This window comes from Orcinus orca, chromosome 3 (assembly GCF_937001465.1).
Source record: "Orcinus orca chromosome 3, mOrcOrc1.1, whole genome shotgun sequence".
Classification (NCBI taxonomy): domain Eukaryota; kingdom Metazoa; phylum Chordata; class Mammalia; order Artiodactyla; family Delphinidae; genus Orcinus; species Orcinus orca.
In genome coordinates this window covers 5,277,682-5,298,823 of record NC_064561.1, presented here as the reverse complement: position 1 = coordinate 5,298,823, position 21,142 = coordinate 5,277,682, and the positions used below count along the sequence as shown (strand labels likewise).

Here is a 21,142-nt window from a genome sequence, read left to right as displayed (position 1 = left end):
TGAAGGAAGTCACGTAGATGACCCCAGAGTCAGCACGGGGGGAGGGGAGGACTGCCCGAGGGTTTACATTCGGGGAGGTGGGGGAAGCGTGAATGAACTGAGTCAATCCTGCAACAATTGCCCACATGTCTCACTTTACCCTGCTATGATTGAGGATGAGAGACCTTCCGTCATGTGACCATAGTGAGGATAAAGTGAGGTAACGTTTATCCTCCATGCTCCCTCCAGGGTGTCCTTCCCACACCCCCATATCCCTCCAGGTTCCCCATCCTCCAAAAAATGGATGCCACTGCTAGGTGGTAGCCTGAATTGTGCCTCCCTCGGCTTGTGAAATTCAATAGAAGCCTTGTGGAAAAGGGAAAATGCTTTCCTCCTCAGGAAAGAATCTCAAGGATGCTTCAGCCTCAGGTGTGCAGGTGGGTGGGTGGTCTCTTTGCCCAGGTGGGCCATGCAGACTCCTCAAACTTGTGGCCAGGTGATGACAATGCAGATTAGGGTCACTGGGGCCCTGGCCCTGGCTCCGACTCAAGTGTGAGCAGCATGACAGATGAGACAGTTGTCACCAGCTTAGTATACAAGCAAAAGGAAGCACATGGAAGCTCTGGTATCTCTGAAGTACTCAACAGAAGAGAGAAGTGCTACTCTCTTATCAGGGATAACAGGGTTGGCGGATGGTCTAGACTCTGAGATGTGATGAGATCCAAGTTTTCTAGCTGTTGATCTCCAACCTCCTTGACTGCTGGTGACCCAACCCCCTGGGGCATGGTTTCACCCCTCCCCCCGCCCCATGAAGCTGACTGTTCTGCCTGGGATTGGGTCCTCAAGGTGACTCACCCAGAATCTTCAATAGAAGTCCTCATTATAATCAGAGACTCACAGGAGTTGATGCCATGTTGTACCACCCATGCCATCTCTTTGGAACCCAGGGGCTCACTCTTCCAGCTACCAGGGAGGTTGTCTGCTGGGGGCTCACAACTGAGTCCTTTTTGCCAGAACTTTCCTCAGCTTAAGGGAGCTGCTTGGTCCAAGGTTATGTCCCCTCCATAGGGGCAGCCACATCTGACAACTGGCCAGGGGTACAAATGCCTGACCCCTGTGCCTAAATGCATGTTATGGGTTTAATTGCTCCCCCCACCCCACAAAAAGATACATTTAAGTCCTAATCTCCAGTACCTCAGAATGATGATCTTATCTGCAAAGCAGAAATAGAGACACAGACGTAGAGAACAAATGTATGGATACCAAGGGGAAAAGAGGTGGGAGGAACTGGGAGATTGGGATTGACACATATACACTACTGATACTATGTATAAAATAGACAACTGATGGTAACCTACTGTATAGCACAGGGAACTATACTTAATGCACTGTGTGACCTAAATGGGAAGGAAATCCAAAGAAGAGGGGATACATGTATATGTATATGTATAGCTGATTCACTTTGCTGTACAGTAGAAACTAATAGAACATTGTAAAGCAACTATACTCCAATAAAAATTAATTTAAAAAAAGAATGTGACCTTACTGGGAAATTACATTGCAGATGTAATTCATTTGGTTAAGGTGAGGTGGACCTGGAGTGGGCTGGGCCCCTAATCTGATATTAGTGGCATCCTTACGAAAGGGGGAAATTTGGACACAGCCATGCACACGGGGAGAACATCATGTGAAGATGAAGGCAGAGATTGGGGTAATGGGTCTGCAAGCCAAGGAATGCTAAAGATTGCCAGCAAAAAGGCACAAGCTAGGAGAGAAGCAAGGAACAGATTCCCTCTCACAGCCCTCAGAAGGGACCAACCCTGCAGACACCTTGATCTCAGACTTCCAGCCTCCAGAACTGTGAGAGAATAAATGTCTGTTAAGTCCCCCGGTCTGTGGAGCTTTGTTACAGCAGCTCTGGTAAACTAGTACAATGTGGGACAACTGTGCTGAACCACCACCATTTTAACGCTCCGCAGGGGATCAGGTAAGGTGCTGGTTGCAGCTGCTTGAAGTTTCATCTTTCCCTCGTTCAGACTTACTTCCCTTACTTATGTTGATCCCGTTATCCCAGACAAACCTCCTCCATGTAAACCTCTGTTTATTGCTGTGTAACAAACACTCCAATACTTAGTGACTTAAAACAAGCAACAGTGATTATTTCTCACTACTCCATGAGCCAGCCAAGCAGTTCTTTTAGTCCAGGCTGCCGTGTGTGATCTCTTGGGTCAGCTGATGGCTTGGCTGGGTGAATGATTTGAGATGGTTTACCCATCTGTCAGATGATGGCAGGCTGAAAGATCTCAGAGTCTTTTTCTCAGAGAACCCAGTCTACCACAACCAGAGATGTTGGGACCTCAAGGAGCTTCTTCTCATTGGCAGATTCAGGAATTGAAACAGAGAGGGAGAGTGAACTCCCAAAGGTCACAGAGCAAGTTACTCTGTCTCACACTAGGCTGTTTGATACACCTATGGGTAAACGTGGCATTCCAGCATTGGGAGAGACAAAGAGATACCCTTGTGAGATTTCTGACATAGCCCCTCCCTGGAGGTCCTGGAAATTACAGAATGCTGAACAGTAACCCGTAGAGGAAGGGAAAGGAAGGGTTCCCGTGGTTAAGGGTATCACAGGGGTATGAACTGGTTCACCACAAGTCTTTAAACTCAGAGATCTGTGAATTGCCTGTTTTTTTCACCAGGTGATCTTAGACAACTCATTATACCTCTCTCAGCCCCAGTTTCCTCATGTTTTAAAAGGAGGTCATCATAGAACCTCCACTGTAGGGTTGTTGTGAGATTAAATTGTATAAGACTGAAAAGGCCTTAAGAACATTTTTATCATTGATAAATACACACTTTCAAGCCTCAGGGAACGAGTACCATGGTGTGTGGTGTCATTGCATGAACTGCCCATGGTGGAATGCTCAGGACAACCCTGTGTTCCACAGATGGGGAACCCCAGCCTCAGAGAGTTGAAGGAGCATCACCAGGATACCCCTTTTCTGTGTCCTGTCACGTTGGGGATTATAGCTGTGATGGACACACTTTAAGGTGACCTCTGATCAATAATTCCCACTTTCTGGTATCCACAGTTTGTATAATCTCCTCCCACTGAGGATGGGCAAGATATATGACTAATTAACTGTGGGAAAAATGATGAGATGTCTGTCTCATGTTTATGGAACATTGTATGAGTCCAATCTTAGCAAGTCGGAGAGAGAGATTTTACTGGTGGCCTTGAAAAGGCTATGAAAAGGACTACTTGTAAGGAACTGTGGCAGCCCCAGGACCTTAGAGTGGCCTCCAACGAATAGCTGGTACAAAGCTGGTGTCATCTGTCCCCAAACCTGGAGGTAATGAACTCTACCAACAGTCTGAATGCACTTGGGAGCCTATTCTTCCCCAGTCGAGCCTCCGTATGAGGATGCAGCCTGATTGCAGTTTTGAGAGACAATGAGACCTAGCTAAGGGGTGCCCAGACTCCTGCCTGGTCCACAGAAATTGTGTAACAATAAATGTGTGTGTTGTTTCAAGTTGTTAAATCTGTTACACAGCAATAGAAAACTGATACAAATTAGGAGTTTGGGATTAACTCCTAGTGTGTATACATAGATACACACTATTCTGTATAAAATAGATAACCAACAAGGACCTACTGTATAGCACAGGGAAATCTACTCAATATCTTCTAATAACCTAGTGAAAGAGAGTCTAAAAAGAATCTATCTATCTATTATCTATCTATCTGAATTACTTTGCTGTACACCTGAAACTGACACAACATTGTAAATCAACTCTATTTCAATAAAAATTTTCATGAGAAAAAAAGTAGAAAACTAATACAATAGCAGAGTTACCCAATTCGAGATATCTTGTAGATTAAGAGTTATTTTGTGTATGGGGCATAGAGGGTCCTTGCTAAGTGTTAGCTAATATTCATCACCAGCGTTGATATTGTCAAGATGCTCCTGGCAGAAGGCATCCTCATGTGCCAGTCTTTGTTTTTAAATGTGAATCCTCATTTTCTTTTAAATTGATGTATAACTGACGTACAACATTATGTTAGTTTCAGATGCACAAAATAATGGTTCAATATTTATATATACTATGAAATTATCACCACGATAAATTTAGTTAACATCTGTCACCATACATAGTTACATTTTTTTTTCTTGTGATGAGGACTTTTAAGATCTCCTGTCTTAGCAACGTTCAAATATACAAGAGTATCATTAACTGTATCACCATGCTGTACATTACATCCCCAGGAATTATTTATTTTATAGCTATAAGTCTGTACCTTGTGACCCCCTTCACTCATTTCACCCACCCCCACCCCTTTATAGGTTATTAAAAAATATTGAGGGGCTTCCCTGGTGGCGCAGTGGTTGAGAGTCCGCCTGCCGATGCAGGGGACACGGGTTCGTGCCCCGGTCCAGGAAGATCCCATATGCCGCAGAGCGGCTGGGCCCGTGAGCCATGGCCACTGAGCCTGCACGTCTGGAGCCTGTGCTCCGCAACAGGAGAGGCCACAACAGTGAGAGGCCCGCGAACTGCAAAAAAAAAAAAAAAAAAAATATATATATATATATATATATATATATAGTCCACTGTGCTATACAGTAGGTCCTTGTTGTCTACCTATTTTATATATAGTGGTGTGTATATGTTAATCCCAAACTCCTAATTTATCCCTCCCTGTATCTTTGTTTTAAATTTTTTGCTTTGTCGTCTTTATTATTGCCCTCATTCTACTTGTTTATTGTGTTGTTCTATTTATAATTTCTTAAGCTGGATATTGGTCTCATTTGTTTTCAGCTTTTTTTTTTCTTTTCAATTGTAGGCATCTCAGGTTGTACATTTCTGACTATGAAAACAGAAATAAGAAAGTTATATACAGTATGTTAGAAGTGATCTGTTCTAGGAGGAAAATACAGAGAAAGTGGGTATGGAGTGTATTAGTTTCCTAGGGCTGCCTTAACAAAATACCACAGACTGGGTGGTTTGAACCACAGAAATCTTTTTTCTCACAGTGTTGGAGGTTGAAGGTCCCAGATCCAGATGCTGGCTGATTCAGATCCTGGGGAGAGCTTTCTTTCTGGCTTGCAGACGGCTGCTTTCTTGTTGCATCCTCACATGGCCTTTCAGTGGGAAAGAGAGTGAGCTATCTGGTGTCTCCTCTTATAAGGAAACAAATCCTACTGGATTTGGCCCCTGCTGACTTCATTTAACTTTAATTACTTCCTTAGAAGCACCATCTCCAAATACAGCCACACTGGGGGTTAGGGCTTCAACATATGAATTATGGGGGGACACATTCAGTCCATTACAGGGGGGCTGAGGGGTTGCATTTTTAAATAAGATGACCACAGAAACAGTGACTGTTGGGCAAGTGATCATGATTTTCACAAATGTCATGGCTATCATGTTTAAGAAATTTCCCTTGTTCTGAGTGAATCATTTTGTAGTTGGATTCTAGAAGATCGATTTATGGTTCTTAATGGGAGGATGAAAGAAATCAAGCGCTAATTGACTTAAATGTCTAATTGGTGATGGTGGGTTTCAGAGGATGGTCATCAGGCGAGGCATTTTAGTTAGTCATCAGGGGAGGCATTTTAGCAAGAGCCTGAAGCCACAAAGAGATGAAAAGATGATTCTGCTGGCCAGCGCCAACAGACAGTTCACTGCAATCATTAACTGTTTTTGCTCTGTTATCTGGGTTGTGAACAAAGAAATGAGCCTGAAATGTAGATGCTTCTCATACATTGTAACCAGGCTGTTTGACACCATACTAGGATCCCAGTTTCTTTTTAGTCACCCCATGTCCATGGGGACCACCTGTTACCAAAACAAATGTGAATTAACGTCTCTCATACTGATGACTATAGAGAGCATTCCCTTTTCTTGCTTTTACTTTGTTGTTATTTTGGGTTTGGGTCCTCTGGTTAGTTGATACATATGCTGAAAGAAAAAGAAATTCCTTTCTGGATTAGTTAACCATTGTGTACTCTACAATCAGTATCTGCAGGTCACAAAACAAAGTACTGCCTCACTGGTTACTACACTTGGTTCTAGAAACATTTTGGTTTGTGGGTTTAGAGTGGTGAAACACTGCCATCTTCAGGGCGTATTTGGGAATTAAAAAGAAGGGTGTTCTACAGGTGTTTTTGTTTTTAGCCTTTGGAAAAATGGATCAAAGTAGCAGAAAATCCTAATTCAAATGGGCTAGAGAGATTACAAAATCATGATGATAAGGATCCTTTCAGATGTTTTGCTTCTCTTCTGTTTCTCTCTCTCTTTCTCTTTCTCTCTCTGTCTCTCGTAGCAGAATGCGTAAGAGTACTGACTCTGGAGTGAGATTGTCAGATTTTTAATCTCTTAGGAGCTGCGTGACCTTGGGCAAGTCATTTAATCCCTCTGTGCCTCCCTGTCTCGGTTTCCTCATCTGAAAAATCGCATCGTAACTCAGATTCTCTGAAAAGCAGACACCAAAACAGACTCAGATGTGTGGATAAATGGGAAAAGGAGCTCTCAGCGCAGTGCTGAGAAAGTCTCTGTAAGGCCAATGGGGTGCCCCAGGGCAAACAGTGCCTGTCAGAGGGGTCCTGCATTGGGCAGAAATGACCTGGCTCTGGTCCTCCCATCCATCAGGCACAGGTATTAGTTGGGAGCAGCCCAGGGACAACGTGGCTTTGGTGTGAACCCTGAAGCAGGTCTGAAGGTGCAGCAGCCGGAGGTGGTCAATTTATTGTATCCCCATGACAGGTTCTCAAAAAGGGAGATCTGAGCAGCGCATGACGGCTGAAAAAAGGGATAATGATATCTTCCTTACAGGGATGGTGAGAGGGTTAAATGAGTTAATACCTGAAAGCCCTTAGCACAATGCCTGGTGATTGAAGTGTGAATTTATATGCTTTTCTATCACATTGGGGAAGTAGTGCAAATTCCTATTTTATTCACTCTTTGTTTATCAGGAAGGGAGTTTGGATTTGGATCAAATGCTAAGCTGATGGCTTCTGTTTGTCCCTCCCCAGGACACTCTCCATGCTATTTCACCATGTTCTCTGCCCATAAAGGCCGACCTATGTGGACTGCAACAGGCACCCTTGCCCTCTGGCTTCAGTGGGTTCTGACAGTAACATTGCTCTTCATTGTCAAGGTGGAGACCTGGAAGGGTGGAGAGTGGAGAGAGGGAGGGCGGGGTAGTTATTCCCCTGGCTGATTTCTTGTGTTACCGAGTCCAAGCTCGTACTGCTCGCTGCATGGCAGGCCAAAATATCGAGAGATGAGTTGTTGGGTCAAGGAACAGCGACTTTATTCAGAAAGCCAGCAGACCGAGAAGATGGTGGGCTAGGTCCTAAAGAACCATCTTGCCCAGGTTTGGATGCTAGTTTCTTTTATAGAACAAAGAGTGGGAGGTGAGGAGGTAAAGTAAAAAAGGCAGTAAGTTGTTGCAAATATCAATATTTCTTGGTTCTGGCCAGATTCTTGAGGGGATGTGTTAATTTCTTCCTTCCTGCAGCCATTCACAGGTGGGACTGGTCAGGAGGTTTCCTGTGAGCTAAAAAAAGAGGTATAATAGTTTAGCTTCGTGCTCTTCACCTGGGAGGCAGGGTTCCCAGAGATGGGCCATTATGTATAATTTAAGCTTATAGGCAACATCCCTTTGTAATAGAATACAAAGGTTCTTCCCTATTACAACACTGAAGCTTACTCTTTGGTCTCTTAAGTTGCTGCCTTTCTAGAAGCCATCCACCGTGCCATGAAGATACTCAAGCAGCCCCAGGGAAAGGTCCATGTGGAGGGGAACTGCATTAATTCACTTTCCCCTTATTATGGTATGTGATTGTCATTTTCCCCACATCTTGGCCATTACATGATCTTATTAAACTTAAAAAAAAATTCTCATTGATAAATGATGAAAGGAATTTTGGTGTTTCACTTTATAGTTTTCTTTTTACGAGAGCCATTTGAATTTTTTGGTGAACTGTGTGTTCTTAAAATTTGCCCTTTTCTCTCATGGATTCTTGGTCTTTTTCTTATTGCTTGGTAGGAGTTCTTTAATATTAATAAATTAGCCTTTGTGATGAGTTGCATTTCCCTCTGTCTTTTGTCTTTGCCATGTGGGGTCTTTTTGGTTTGTTTGTTTGTTTTAATGAACACAAATTTATTACTTTTTAACTTGTGGCTTCTTGTTTGGTTGAGGGTGTTGGTTGCTGGTGTTTCTACCAATTCTTATTTTGGGACAAAGAGAGGAAGTATTCTGGGGCTCTGTTTGTCACTTAGGTTGGAGAACCTGGTGGGTTGCCTCTTGAACACTTGTTGAGATTCTGATCATCGCTGGGGATACTCACATCTTGTCTTGGGAAGACAAGAGAAGCAGGCTGGGGTGTGAGTTGGGTGAGGATGGTGTGGTGTTTCCTGGGTGTCCTTTCTTCTTTGGTGTGTAGGGGATTGGTTGTTCCTTTCAGGGGTTTCCATCATCATTTACGTTGGGATCATTCGATGAAGTTCTTCTGTCTCTAATGTTGGGATAAATGGGGGTGGGGTGTCATAGGCTGAGGCTCCTGCTGTTTCTGGTCTGGAGATCTGGGGGGTGGTGGTTATTACTTGGTGCTCTTACCTTTTCTAGTGTTGGGTGGACTTGACACAGTTACTGGCTGGAGATTCTCTTGCCTCTAGTTTGGGGACAGGTTTGGGGGCATTAGATGGGGCTCCACTTATCTCTGGTTGGGGGGCTGAAAGAGTCACTCTCTGGGACTCCCCTTGTCTGTATTGTTGGTATAGGTTGGGTGGGTTACTGGAGTGAGTTGCCCATTCTCTAGTGATGCAGGGAAGCTGAAGGAGTCCCTTCTGGGGCTGCTGTCATTTCTAGAATTTGAAGTGACTAGGGGGTGCTTGTTGGAATTCCCAACATCTCTCATTTTGAAGAAATAGAGGTGTTGCTTGTTAGGACCCTGTCTTTTGTGCTTGGGGTGACTGGGGGATTGCTACCTGAGATCCTGTTGCCTCTAGTGTTGGGAGGGGACGGGTGGTCATTCATAGGGCTTCTGTCAGTTCCAGAGTTGGATGCAGACTTTGAGCATCACCTTGTGGGCTTCCTATAAGCTCTAATCTTAGAGGGTGAGCTGGGGGGGTCACTTGCTGTGTCTCCTCCAACACCCCTAGTTTTGGGGGGTCGGTTCAATGAGATTTTAGAACATTCTTTTAAAAAATTTTAGATTTCCAAAGAAGTTATAAAACCACACAGGGTTGTTTTATATGGTCAATATTTATTTATATTTACTCATGTTTTATGCTTCCTGCTGACCTCCATCTGGCTGCATTTTTTTATTTGTTTTATTTATTTATTTATGGCTGTGTTGGGTCTTCATTGATGCATGCGGGCTTTCTCTAGTTCTGGCTGTATCTTTTTGTTTGTTTATTTATGGCTGTGTTGGGTCTTCATTGATACGTGCGGGCTTTCTCTAGTTGTGGCGAGCAGAGACTACTCTTTGTTGTGGTGTGCGGGCTTCCCATTGTGGTGGCTTCTCTTGTTGTGGAGCACAGGCTCTAGGCGCATAGGCTTCAGTAGTTGTGGCGCACAGGCTTAGTTGCTCCGTGGCATGTGGGATTGTCCTGGACCAGGGATCAAACCCACGTCCCCTGCATTGGCAGGAGGATTCTTAACCACTGTGCCACCAGGGAAGTCCCCTGGCTGCATCTTGACTGCAACTTCATGAGGGAGCCTGAGCTAGAACTACATAGCTAATCTGTTTCTGAACTTCTGGCCTACATAAATTGTGAGATTATGTCTGTTGTTTTAAACCAGTAAGTTTTGGGGCTCATTTGTTACACAACAGATAATTTATACATCCAGCGAGAGTTCCCAAGATGTCTGAGGGATGAGAGGTCAGCAAACGCTTTCCCAGAGCCACTGCATTCATATCTACCTATTATGGATTCTCTTGTGCACAGAAAGGTAGGAGTTACTACTGAAAGATTTCCCACAATGATTACATCCATAGGGTTTTTCTCCAGTGCGAGTTCTCATGTGTTTCTTAACAGATGAGAGATTATTAAAGGCTTTCCCACAGTCACTACATTTATAGGGTTTCTCTCTATTATGTGTTCTCTTGTGCACTGTAAGAGAAAAGCTTCTACTGCAGGATTTTCCACAATCATTAAATTCACAGGGTTTTTCTCCAGTATGAGTTCTCACATGCTGCGTCAGATGTGAGCTCTTCCTAAAGGTTTTCCCACAATCACTGCATTCATAAATTTCTCCCCCATATGGATTCTATTGTACCCAGTAAGGGAGGACCTCATGCTGAAGGCTTTCCACACTGATTACATTCATAATGATTCTCCCTTGTATGAATTCTCTTGTGCCTTTTGAGGATACATCTGGTGTGGAAAACATGAAAACACTGGTTACATGAATAGGGGTTTTCTCCAGTGTGAGTTCTCACATGCAGTCTGAGGGAATTATTGAAGGTTTTCCCACAGTCGTTGCATCCATAGGGTTTTTCCCCATTATGTATTCTCTTATGAACAGTGAGGTAGGATCTGCTGCTGAAGGATTTGCCACATTGATTACAATGATAGGGTTCTTCTCCAGTATGAATTGTCTTCTGCTGAGTAAGGTTTAATTTTATGCTGAAGACTTTAAAACACTGATTACATTCCTTGAGCTTCACTCCAAGAAGACGTTTCTCCTGTTGATTATGAGATGAATGACAACTATAATTTACAATACTTTTAATATTCAATGCTATCATAGGAATTCTCCCTCCCAGGGACTCTGTTATATATAAAATTATTATAAGTTGTGTGTTTGCTACACTGAGTGCTTGTATATGGTTTCTGCTAGTCTGAGTTCTTAGAAGCTAAAAAAGATAGATGTTTTGCTACATCAAAGCCTTTATCCTATTCACAGAGCATTTTCTGATAAGTTTAAGACCAATTTATGTTTGAAACACTCAATATCTGAGTCACATTTATGCAAACAATTACTTGTAGGAATGCTCAAAGAAAAAATAATTTTGGAGATAACTTATACTTTGCTCCAAATTCACAACAGTTTCATGGTATCTCTCCAGAGGTAACATTTTCTCTTGGGAAAATGACTCTCTTGGTAACTTTGTGGCTTTTCTAATTTATGGCATTTTTCCACTGTGGAAAATCAGAACTCTTACTATTGTGATACCTTTAGATTGCTCTTTTCTAAAAACATGCTGCTTAGAAGTTAACCCTTTGGCTTTAAGTAGAACCTCCAAATCTGAAAAAAATTGAAAATAAATTTAAGTTGATGAGAAAAGAAAAGGTATAAAGCATATATTAGTGAAGGCAGACCCTTCACTAAGGGATTAGGGTTTTTTAGGAGGTTTGCAATAAGAGGGACATGGGTATGAAGTTTTAGGTATTCATCTGAAGCCAAAATAAGGTGTGAGATGATGAACAGAAAGTTAAAGAGAAAGGAAAAGAAAGTACACAAGGAAGCTCATACCAAATGGTCTTGGCCTTGTCAGAAAAAAAGGGCATTTTACAGTGTTTCCCAGGACATTTCCTAATGTAATACTAAACTCCCAAGCCACGGGAGATATTCCTCACAAGGAGTCATATCTACCTTGTACTCACCTGGACAGGTGTCTGGGGTAATTCCTCTCTCCTCTGTCATCACTTTATCTTCTTGCTCCAATTTGGAGATCTGACTGGGTTTATCAATTTGATTACCAATATATGGAGAAAGCATACATGATATAGGGAGACTATGCAGGGGAAAACAGTGAAACTGAAGCCAACACTTCTGAAGATGAGCAGGCAGGAGCAATGGAATATTTATCCCTAAATTTGAATAATATAGTAACCACTTATCTTTCATAAAAAAAATGCAAGTGTCCTCAGTCAATATATCTAGGGTGATTTGGGGATAACTGGTTCCAGAAGCTCATGCACAAATTCAAATGCAGACTTAAAAGCCCCAAAACTTTTATCCATAGTCAGGGCATGGAATAGATCTTCAGTTCATAGGGAAGAGATTAGATTACCCATGCGGGTAGGGACCATATGTGTCTCATTCACCACTGTATTCCTAATTCCTAGCACAGACCTATGTACACAGAGGTGCTTAAGAAAAGACTTGTGAAATGAACCTATCTATGAAACAGAAACAGAATCATGGACATAGAGAACAGACTGGTGGCTGCCAAGGGGGATGGGGATGGGGGAGGAATGGAGTGGGAGGTTGGGGTTAGCAGATGTAAGCTTTTATATATAGAATGGATAAACAACAAGGTCCTACTGTACAGCAGAGAGAACTATATTCAATATCCTATGATAAATCATAATGGAAAAGGATATATATATATATATATATAAAGAATGTATATATGTGTATAACTGAATCACTTTGCTCAACAGCAGTAATTAACATAACATTGTAAATCAGCTGTACTTCAATAAAAAAAGAATTAAAAAAAAGACTTGTGAGAAGTGATGTCAGTAAAAATGGTGGAGCAGGGAACCCCCAGAGTCCAATACAGCACAGAAAAACAGCAAATAAACTGGCAAAAACTGTCAGCATCAACTTTACTGAAAGTCTTGAAAGTTATCGTAAGTTTACAGCAATCAGGAAAATACTTAATCAAGACCAAAAGGTGAATCTGGTAAGAGAGCTTTGTGACATTTTCACTAACCCTGGCCTCATCACCTGCTCCTCACTTTGGCAGCCACACTGAAATCCACAGTCTGCGTTCCTAGTATTGGTGGCAGCAGAATGGATCTTGTGCTCAAAGAATTGTGGTTGTTTGTTTTGACCTATCTGGTGGCTCCTGAAGGATTGGCTCAAAGGGTTTGCTTTTATTTTGTCTGACTTCAAACTCTCCCAGGGCTGAGGTGGCAACAGGGAATGGAGGACCAGAGCATGGGCTGAACACATTTAAATGTATCAGCCACTGCTGCCTGGGGCAAGGGAAAATCATTGAAGCAAATGTAAGACTAACCAAAAGGTCTGGGAGCAAAAGTAGGGAATTAGATGCTTTGGGGAAAAAGGGCTTTGAAAAGCTCTCACATATTCCTAGGAATTTAGAAGGCCATGCACATAGCCACAGCTGGGTACAGTTGGGTACATGTTCAGGAAAGACCTGAGAAGGCACTAAGACCTCACCTCTGATTGACCTTCGGGCTCTGCACAAGCAAGAAGTAAAGGCTAAAGCAGAGTTGTAAACTGCCTGTTTTGAAGGCATGGTCCTACATACACACAGAGACCATCTAAAAAGACTGAGAGTTTGGGGATTCCAGGTGTTTAAGGGAATCTATGACAAATCACTAGCTGACCATTAAGCTAACAGAATAGAGATTTCAGTGGGCACACACAACAAACACAGACATTACAAAATTAGTTCAGAAATGTCACCAAACAACACCAACAGCAACAAGTAACAACAAGCCTTGGGGATGGGGGAATCTTTGATTTATGGAATTGCCATATTATAATATTCCAAATGTACAGTTTTCAATAAAATAATTATGAGGCATGCAAAGAAACAAAAAAAGCATGGCCCATTACAGGAAAAGAAAATTAATAGAAACTGTCCCCTAGGAAGGAACTTAGTAGACAAAGACTTCAGATCAGCTATTTCTAGTATGCTCAAAGAGTTAAAGGAAACCACATTCAAAGAACTAAAGGAAACTGAATTCTCACCAAATATACACCATCACAAATAGAGAGAAATTATAAAAAGGAGCCAAATAGAAATTTGGGAGTTGACAAGTACAACAACTGAAATGAAAATTCAGTAGAGCAGTTCATTAGCAGACTTGATCTGGCAGGAGAAAGAATCAATGAACCTGAAGATAGATCAATTGATACTGCCAAATCTGAAGATGACAAAAAAAAAAAAAAAAGAAAAACCAACAGAGCATAAGAAACCTTTGGGATACCATCAGACATCCAATATATGCATAATGGGATTCCTTTTATGCAGAAGAGACAGAGGAGACAGAGAAAGGGGAAGAAACAGTATTTGAAAAAAATAACGGCCCCAAAAATTCCCCAATTGATGAAAGTCATGAATCTACATATCTAAGAAACTTAAGAAACTCCAAACAGGATAAACTCAAAGAGATCCACACTGAGACATATAATAATCAAACTGTTGAAAGCCAAAGACAAAAAGAGTATCCTGAAAGCAGCTAGAGAGAAGAAACTCTTCATGTATAAGGGATAATCAATAAGATTAACAGCTGATTTCTCATCAGAAATCATGAAGGCCATAAGGCAGTGGAGCGACATATTCAAAGTACTGAAAGCAAAACAAAAAAACCTGTCACACAAGAACTCTATCTCTGGCAAAACTATCCTTCAAGAAAATGAAAAGACAATCCATAGAACTGAAAAAATATTTGTGGACCGTATATTTGACAAGGGTCCAGCATTCAGAATATATAAAGAACCCTTACAACTCAGCAACAAAAAGACAAATCAGTCCATCCCTCCCAAAATGGGCAAAGGACTTGAATAAATATTTCTCCAAAGAAGATATACAAATGACAAACAAGTATATGAAAAGATGATTGATCTCATTGTTCTCTAAAGAAATAAAAATAAAACCAACAATGAGATAGATACTACTTTGCACATAGAAGGATGACTATAGTAACAAAAAAAAAAAAGAAAGAAGAGAAAAGAAAAATAAACAAGTGTTGGTGAGGATGTGAACTGAAACTTTCATATATTGTTGTGGGAATGTAAATGGTGCAGCTACTATGGAGAACAGTTTGAAGGGTCCTCAAAAAGTTAACAGAATGACCATATGATTCAGCAATTCCATTCCTAGGTATACGCTCAAGAGAACTGAAAACAAGTGTTCAAGCAAAAATTTATACGTGAATGTTTGCAGCAGCCCTATTCACAATAGCCAAAAGGTAGAGACAACTCAGATGTCCATCAGCTGATAAGTGGATACTCAAAAAGTGGTTTATATATACAACAGAATAACATTCAACCATAAAACAAAGAATGAATCCATGCTACAGGATGGCTGAACCTTGAAAACATTATGCTAAGCAAAAGAAGCCACACACAAAGGCCACGTATTATATGATTCCATTTAGATGCAATGACTAGAAAAGGAAAATCCATAGGGACAGAGAGTAAATAAATGGTGGCCAGTGGCTGGGGCTAGACACGATGATTATGGGGTTTATTTTTGGTGTGATAAAAATGTTCTGGAATTAGATAGTAGTGATGGTTGCCCAACACTGTGACATTACTAAAAGTCATTGAATTGTACATTTAAAAATAGTAAAATGGTGAATTTTTCTGATCTGTTGATGTTATATGAATTTTTTTAAAAGTCTTGTTACCTGAGTCATTAAATAAATGCAGGAATGATGTTAGGCTTACCGAGTGATGCCAGGTTCCTGCAGTTCTCCAGCACCACATCTCTATACAGTGTTCTGTGAGAAGGGTCCAAGAGTGCCCACTCTTCCTGAGTAAACTGTATGGCCACATCCTTGAAGGTCACAAAGTCCTAGACCATCACTAACATCATGGCTAGCCAAGGACCACCTTCACCAAAGTTTAGAGGAAAAGGGCCGAGGATGACAGAACTAGGGATGAGAAACCCAAAGCACAAGTTGTGTAGACTGGGTTCTAAGCTCTGCTCTCATTTGCTTCTCAGCTCAGCCCTCAACGCTCATCTCCTGTCTACTTGTGCCCACTCCCGAGGTTCAATGCATCTCTAACATGCAGATGATTTTCATTTCCTTTGAGAAAAAAAATGTGTGAGCTCCTGCAACCTTATTTCCCTCAATCTTCAAGTTTGAGCATAGGCCTGGGATACTGTCAAAATCAGAGAAACACTTGGTAAATGAATGAATGATTTCTCAATGGTCATCATCAATTTCTTGAGTTTAGGACACAGTCAAGTCTTTGCTTCAAAACTCTCAGCAGAACATGGTGTAGACAGTGACCCTGGAGGAAGCTCTACATTGCAGTAAATGCTGACATATGCTAACACTGTTTGGGTTGCCCCAAATCCTCCATCAGATGCCTGAAGACCTGATTTGGCTCTGATCTTGCAGGTCATTGAAGGATAACAAGTCCAACTTCTGGTCAAAGGAATAATGATTTGGAAACAGGAATATCTGACTCACCTGTAACCAGTTTGTCAGGAAGCCATTAGCCAACCCTTCCTCCTCTGTGCATCCTTTCTGGTGAGAGGCTGGGTATAGGGAAGACTGAGCTGGAGAAGAAGAAATGTCCCAAGAATCCAGGCTTGCCCCCTGTTCTCACACTCACAAATCTGGAGGCTCCCCCACCTACTTGTGACTGACTATATCCCCAACACACACACACACACACACACACACACACACACAGAGCTTTCATAAGAAACCAGAGCACAGCCCTGCCTCACCCACAGCCAGAAGAGAGGGCCAAGCGTCTTAATGCACTCAAGGAAGAGATTATCATTCCCATTTCACAGATGAAGAAACTGAAGTTCGAGGGATATCATTATTTTATCAAGTTTATAGAAAGAATCAGAGGTACAATTCAAAAGCTTCTGCACATTCACCACCAAGGTGACATCTCCACAGACACTCAAATCACCACAAAGTCCCAAAGCCCTGAACCACATAATCAGGTACCAGAGACCTCAGGGCTCCTGAGTCTCCACTCCTACCTCACCTGCTCAGCCCCCTCCCCTGCATGTGCTCTGTGGTGCAGGGGCCTTAAACGCCTGGGCTGTGAGGATCCCACAACTCACCACAAGTGGGGGATACAACCATGGTCGCCATCCTGTGATTCAGACAGTACGTTTTCCTGAACAACAGGGAGCAGAACAAGGACGATCCTCCTCTTATCCCCACAGTGCACTCAAGACAGGGCTCTGGAATAAACGGGAAAATATGAAGTCTTCACAGCCTCTCTTCCTCTCCAGTTTACTGAGGATGAATCTTTCTTAGCCTGTCTGTCATGTCCTCCTTCAAACTGTACTATATTTTAATACTGGGTCTTTATTTTGCTTAGCAGGTGATGAGCTCAGGATCATGTGATGGCAAAATGCGTCTGCCTCTGCCCACAATGGTGGCTACTTCTCCATCCACCTTAAAACCTTGCCTGCGCTGAGTCTCAGGGCACATTCTTCCCATCTACGTGGTTGTCACAAACACACTCCCAGCTACACTCCCTCATGTGTTTGTTTTGAGTGACTAAGGTTTGGGATAATTTTTCATGCAGCAATAGATAATGAATACAGCCTCACTTTTAGTAGATGATGCTGCATCTCAAACCAGGGCTTGAACCTGTGTCCCCTGCATTGGCAGGTGGGTTCTTAACGACTGTGCCACCACGGAAGTCCCTCAATGAAGTATTTTTGGTAGTGAAATAAATCTATCCTAAGAGCAGTTTTCTTTCCAGTTACCACCCAGTCTCTCTCCCTCATCAGCCAAAGTTTTTTTTCACTTTATCTCATTATCTCCCCTATTGCTCACTCCACACAGTACATTCTGGTTTTCTGGTTTCTACCAACAACAATCCAACGACAATGTCCTTGGTAGACTCCCTGGTGATATTATTCTAGTGACACAGATGCAGACTGCAACTATACTGATACTATTTCTTATCTATCAGATCAAGAAAAATCCTTTATTGAAAAGTCTGTCTGGAAAGGCACGCTCATACCCAGCTGGGGTACAACTCCTACAGAAGGAAATTTGTCACCATCAAGAAAAACTGCAAAACCTTTTACTTTTTTCTCCATCAATACCACTTCTAGGACTTTATCTCAAAGACACAGAGATAGTAAAAGACACGTGTAAGACTATTTAATGTGGCATTATTTGTAACAGCAAATGACTAGAAATGACACAAATGACCATCAATAGGGAACTGGTGGAATAAACTATGGGATATCCACATAATAAAGAATCATGTGACCATTAAAATATAAGCATATCTCTAGGTATTCATAGAGATAATTTTCCCCAGTAAATATAAGGGGGGAAAATCAAGGTACAAAACACTGTATGGAATGTTTCCTTTTTATAAGAAGGGAAAGGCCAGAAGATATCTCTCTCACACACACACACACACACACACACACACACCCCTACCTGCTTATACAGGTATATGCAAAAGACATGCTGAGAGGATAAAACAAACGTATGTAAATGGTAACCAATAAGGGAAGAAGAATAACTGAGGAGACAGGAATTGAATCTAGACTTCCCTGAACACGTTTTTTTAATATGTTTTTGACTTTGGAACTATATTTTAAAAATACAACGGTAATCCTCAAAACTGAAAACAAATAACTAAATGAGCCTAATTGCACATCAACTTGGAAACAGGATTACAACACAGTTTGAAAAAGAATGCTTTCACCTGACTTTCAAACAAAGCACATTGCTAATTCAGCCAGTTTCCTACTGATGGACGTGTGAGTTGTTTCTCTTCTTTTGCTGCTGCAAGTAATACTCCCATGAATAAACTCGTGTGTATATGTTGTTTTGTACTTTGGGAGGTCTATGTTCAGAGTATCTTTCCAGAAGTGAGACTGCCAGGTAAGAACAGCAAAATTTCTGAGTGTAATTTGTTATATATACTGAGGGAAAATATCATTAACTAAATAAATTAATGTTATTAGGAACCGATATTTTTAATATAACATATAAGGGATTAATATAAAATCAAAGAAGAAAAAAACCATTGTGAAGTTAAATTTCAATTAGAAATATCATCTTAAATTCATGATTAAAAATATATATAGGGCTTCCCTGGTGGCGCAGTGGTTGAGAGTCCGCCTGCCGATGCAGGGGACACGGGTTCATGCCCCGGTCTGGGAAGATCCCACATGCCGTGGACCCATGAGCCATGGCCGCTGAGCCTGCATGTCCGGAGCCTGTGCTCCGCAACGGGAGAGGCCACAGCAGTGAGAGGCCCACGTACCGCAAAAAAAAAAAAAAAAAAAATATATATATATATATATATATATATACACATATATATATTTCCTAGCTATATCCAGTGGAGAGGTCCTAGAAGCAATGATACTCCATCTGCCCCACCCTCACCCCATTTAAGGGACCAGCTTGCACGCCCTCCATCCCGCTCTGGGAGCGAGCAAGGGAACTGATTACTTGTTTTCTCTCCCTTGAGTCCCAAAAAGCCTTGCCTCAATTCCTCATCTGACCTCTTATCGATTTCTATTGATTAAAGAGCCCAAGGGCCCTGGTCGGCAACAGAACCTGTCGTTATAAGTTGCACATAATACTCACCTGGTCACAGAGAAAACCACAGAGCAGCGAGCACAGGTAGAACTTGAGGCTATTTTCAAAACAAGCTTGAGCTCCAGAGATGAGTTTCTTGTCTGGGAAAAAAAAAAGTACAAATATTGCTTTTGAGGCTTTTCATAGCGAGTAATACAGTTATTGGATAGAAAGACCCCCTCCCCCCATTCACCTTTTGTGTGTGTATGTACTGATTTAACTGTTGACCATGGCTGGGTTTTCCTGAATCCTAGCCAGCCATTTGCTCCCCAAGTGGAGAAGACAGCGTCACATTGTGTGCATTTGACTTGCTCAACTCATTTGGCTGCACAGAGATTTTATGGCGACTCCGGACACTTTAAACATAGCTTGTCACTCTGGGACCCTATACGTGACTCAGCTGAATTGCAAACAATTTCCACAGTTCATTCAGGACTTTGGAGCATTTAAGGCTCTTGAGCTGGGTTTCCCAACCTGGGCGCTGCTGACAATTGGGGCTGGAAAATTCCTTGTCGTGGGGGCCGTCCTGTGCACTGTGGGAGGTTGAACATCATCCCTGGCCACCACGCCCTCTCTCCTTCCCAGTTTGGTACTTTGGGCTCCAGACATGGCCCAAAGTACCCTGGGGTAGGGATGGGGCGCAGAATGGCCCATAGGTGAGGGTGATGCGGGAGACTCTCTGAGGAGGTGGCAGCGCGTCCTGAGCTGGTTGAAAACAACAGCTTCTCCAACCTGAGGGAATGACCTGAGGCCCCAGGGGAGGTATGGGGGCTCCGGAGCCGGTGACCGGGGGTGCGTGCGGCCCATGCCCCCTCCCCGAACTCCTATCAGAGCCCTCTGCCCGGCCGCCCGCCGCTCACGGAGTCCTGCCCGCCATTCGGGCTTTGGCTAGGACATCCCGACACCAGGAGACCAGCTGCCCTTGTCGAGACTCCAAGCTCCCACCCCCGCGCCGGCCCAGCCCCTGGCCCCTACCCCGACGCCACCGCACTTCCGCTTCCGGTCTCGGCTCTTGCTGAGTGTGCTGGCGGGGGCGGCTCCTGCGCATCCCAGCCTCTGGACGAGGCTTTTTAGTTTGCTTAGTTTGTACGAGGTTGGGCTGTGGGCTGGGTCAGCTGTGGGGTGCGATCCACCTGGGAGTGACTGTGCTGAAGAGGGACGCCGTGGGCGGGGACCAGGCTGTGGGTGGCCCCCGGCCCGATGGGCGTGGCTCTCCAGGGGCGGAGCTGGGAGCGGGTGGCAGGTTTCCGAGACGAATGTGTGGCAAGGATAAGGCTAGGGTGGAGTGTGGGATGGGATGGGGCTCTTTTCTACATGGAAAGTAGAAGGAGGGAAACTTACACCGTGCAAACACTGATTTGAAAAAAAGCCAAGTGTCTATACTAATGTCAAATAAAATGGTTTACCGATCAAAGCAAATGACTAGTGACTAAGAGGGATGATGTACTGTGAAAAAAGGGTCAACCCATCAAGAAGACGGTAATTGCAACAGAACGTCAGTATACATGTATTGAAAACTAATATTACTGAAAGGAGAAATAGACAAATCCAAAATTACAGTTGGGAACTTCCACACCCCCTCTCAACATCTCCCTCCACAACTGATGGTATTATTAGAGAAACAAGAATAGACAAGTACCGAACAATGCCATCACACAACAGTATCAATTGACTTTTTTGTTGTTGTCGATGTGGACCATTTTTAAAGTCTTTACTGAATTTATTACAATGTTGCTTCTGTTTTATGTTTTGGTTTTTTGGCTGCGAGGCATGTGGGATCCTAGCTCCCCCACCAGGGATGGAACCCACACCCCCTGCACTGGAAGGCGAAGTCTTAATCACTGGACTGCCAGGGAAGTCCCTCAATTGACTCTTGTAAGCCACTCAGTTGACGTTTGTAGGACAC

General features: G+C 42.8%; 1 pseudogene; it reads right to left on the bottom strand.

The window, feature by feature from the left end:
- Positions 1-7,211: 7,211 nt before the first annotated feature.
- LOC101287829 (zinc finger protein 558-like) lies at positions 7,212-20,380 on the bottom strand (annotated as a pseudogene).
- Positions 20,381-21,142: the final 762 nt, after the last annotated feature.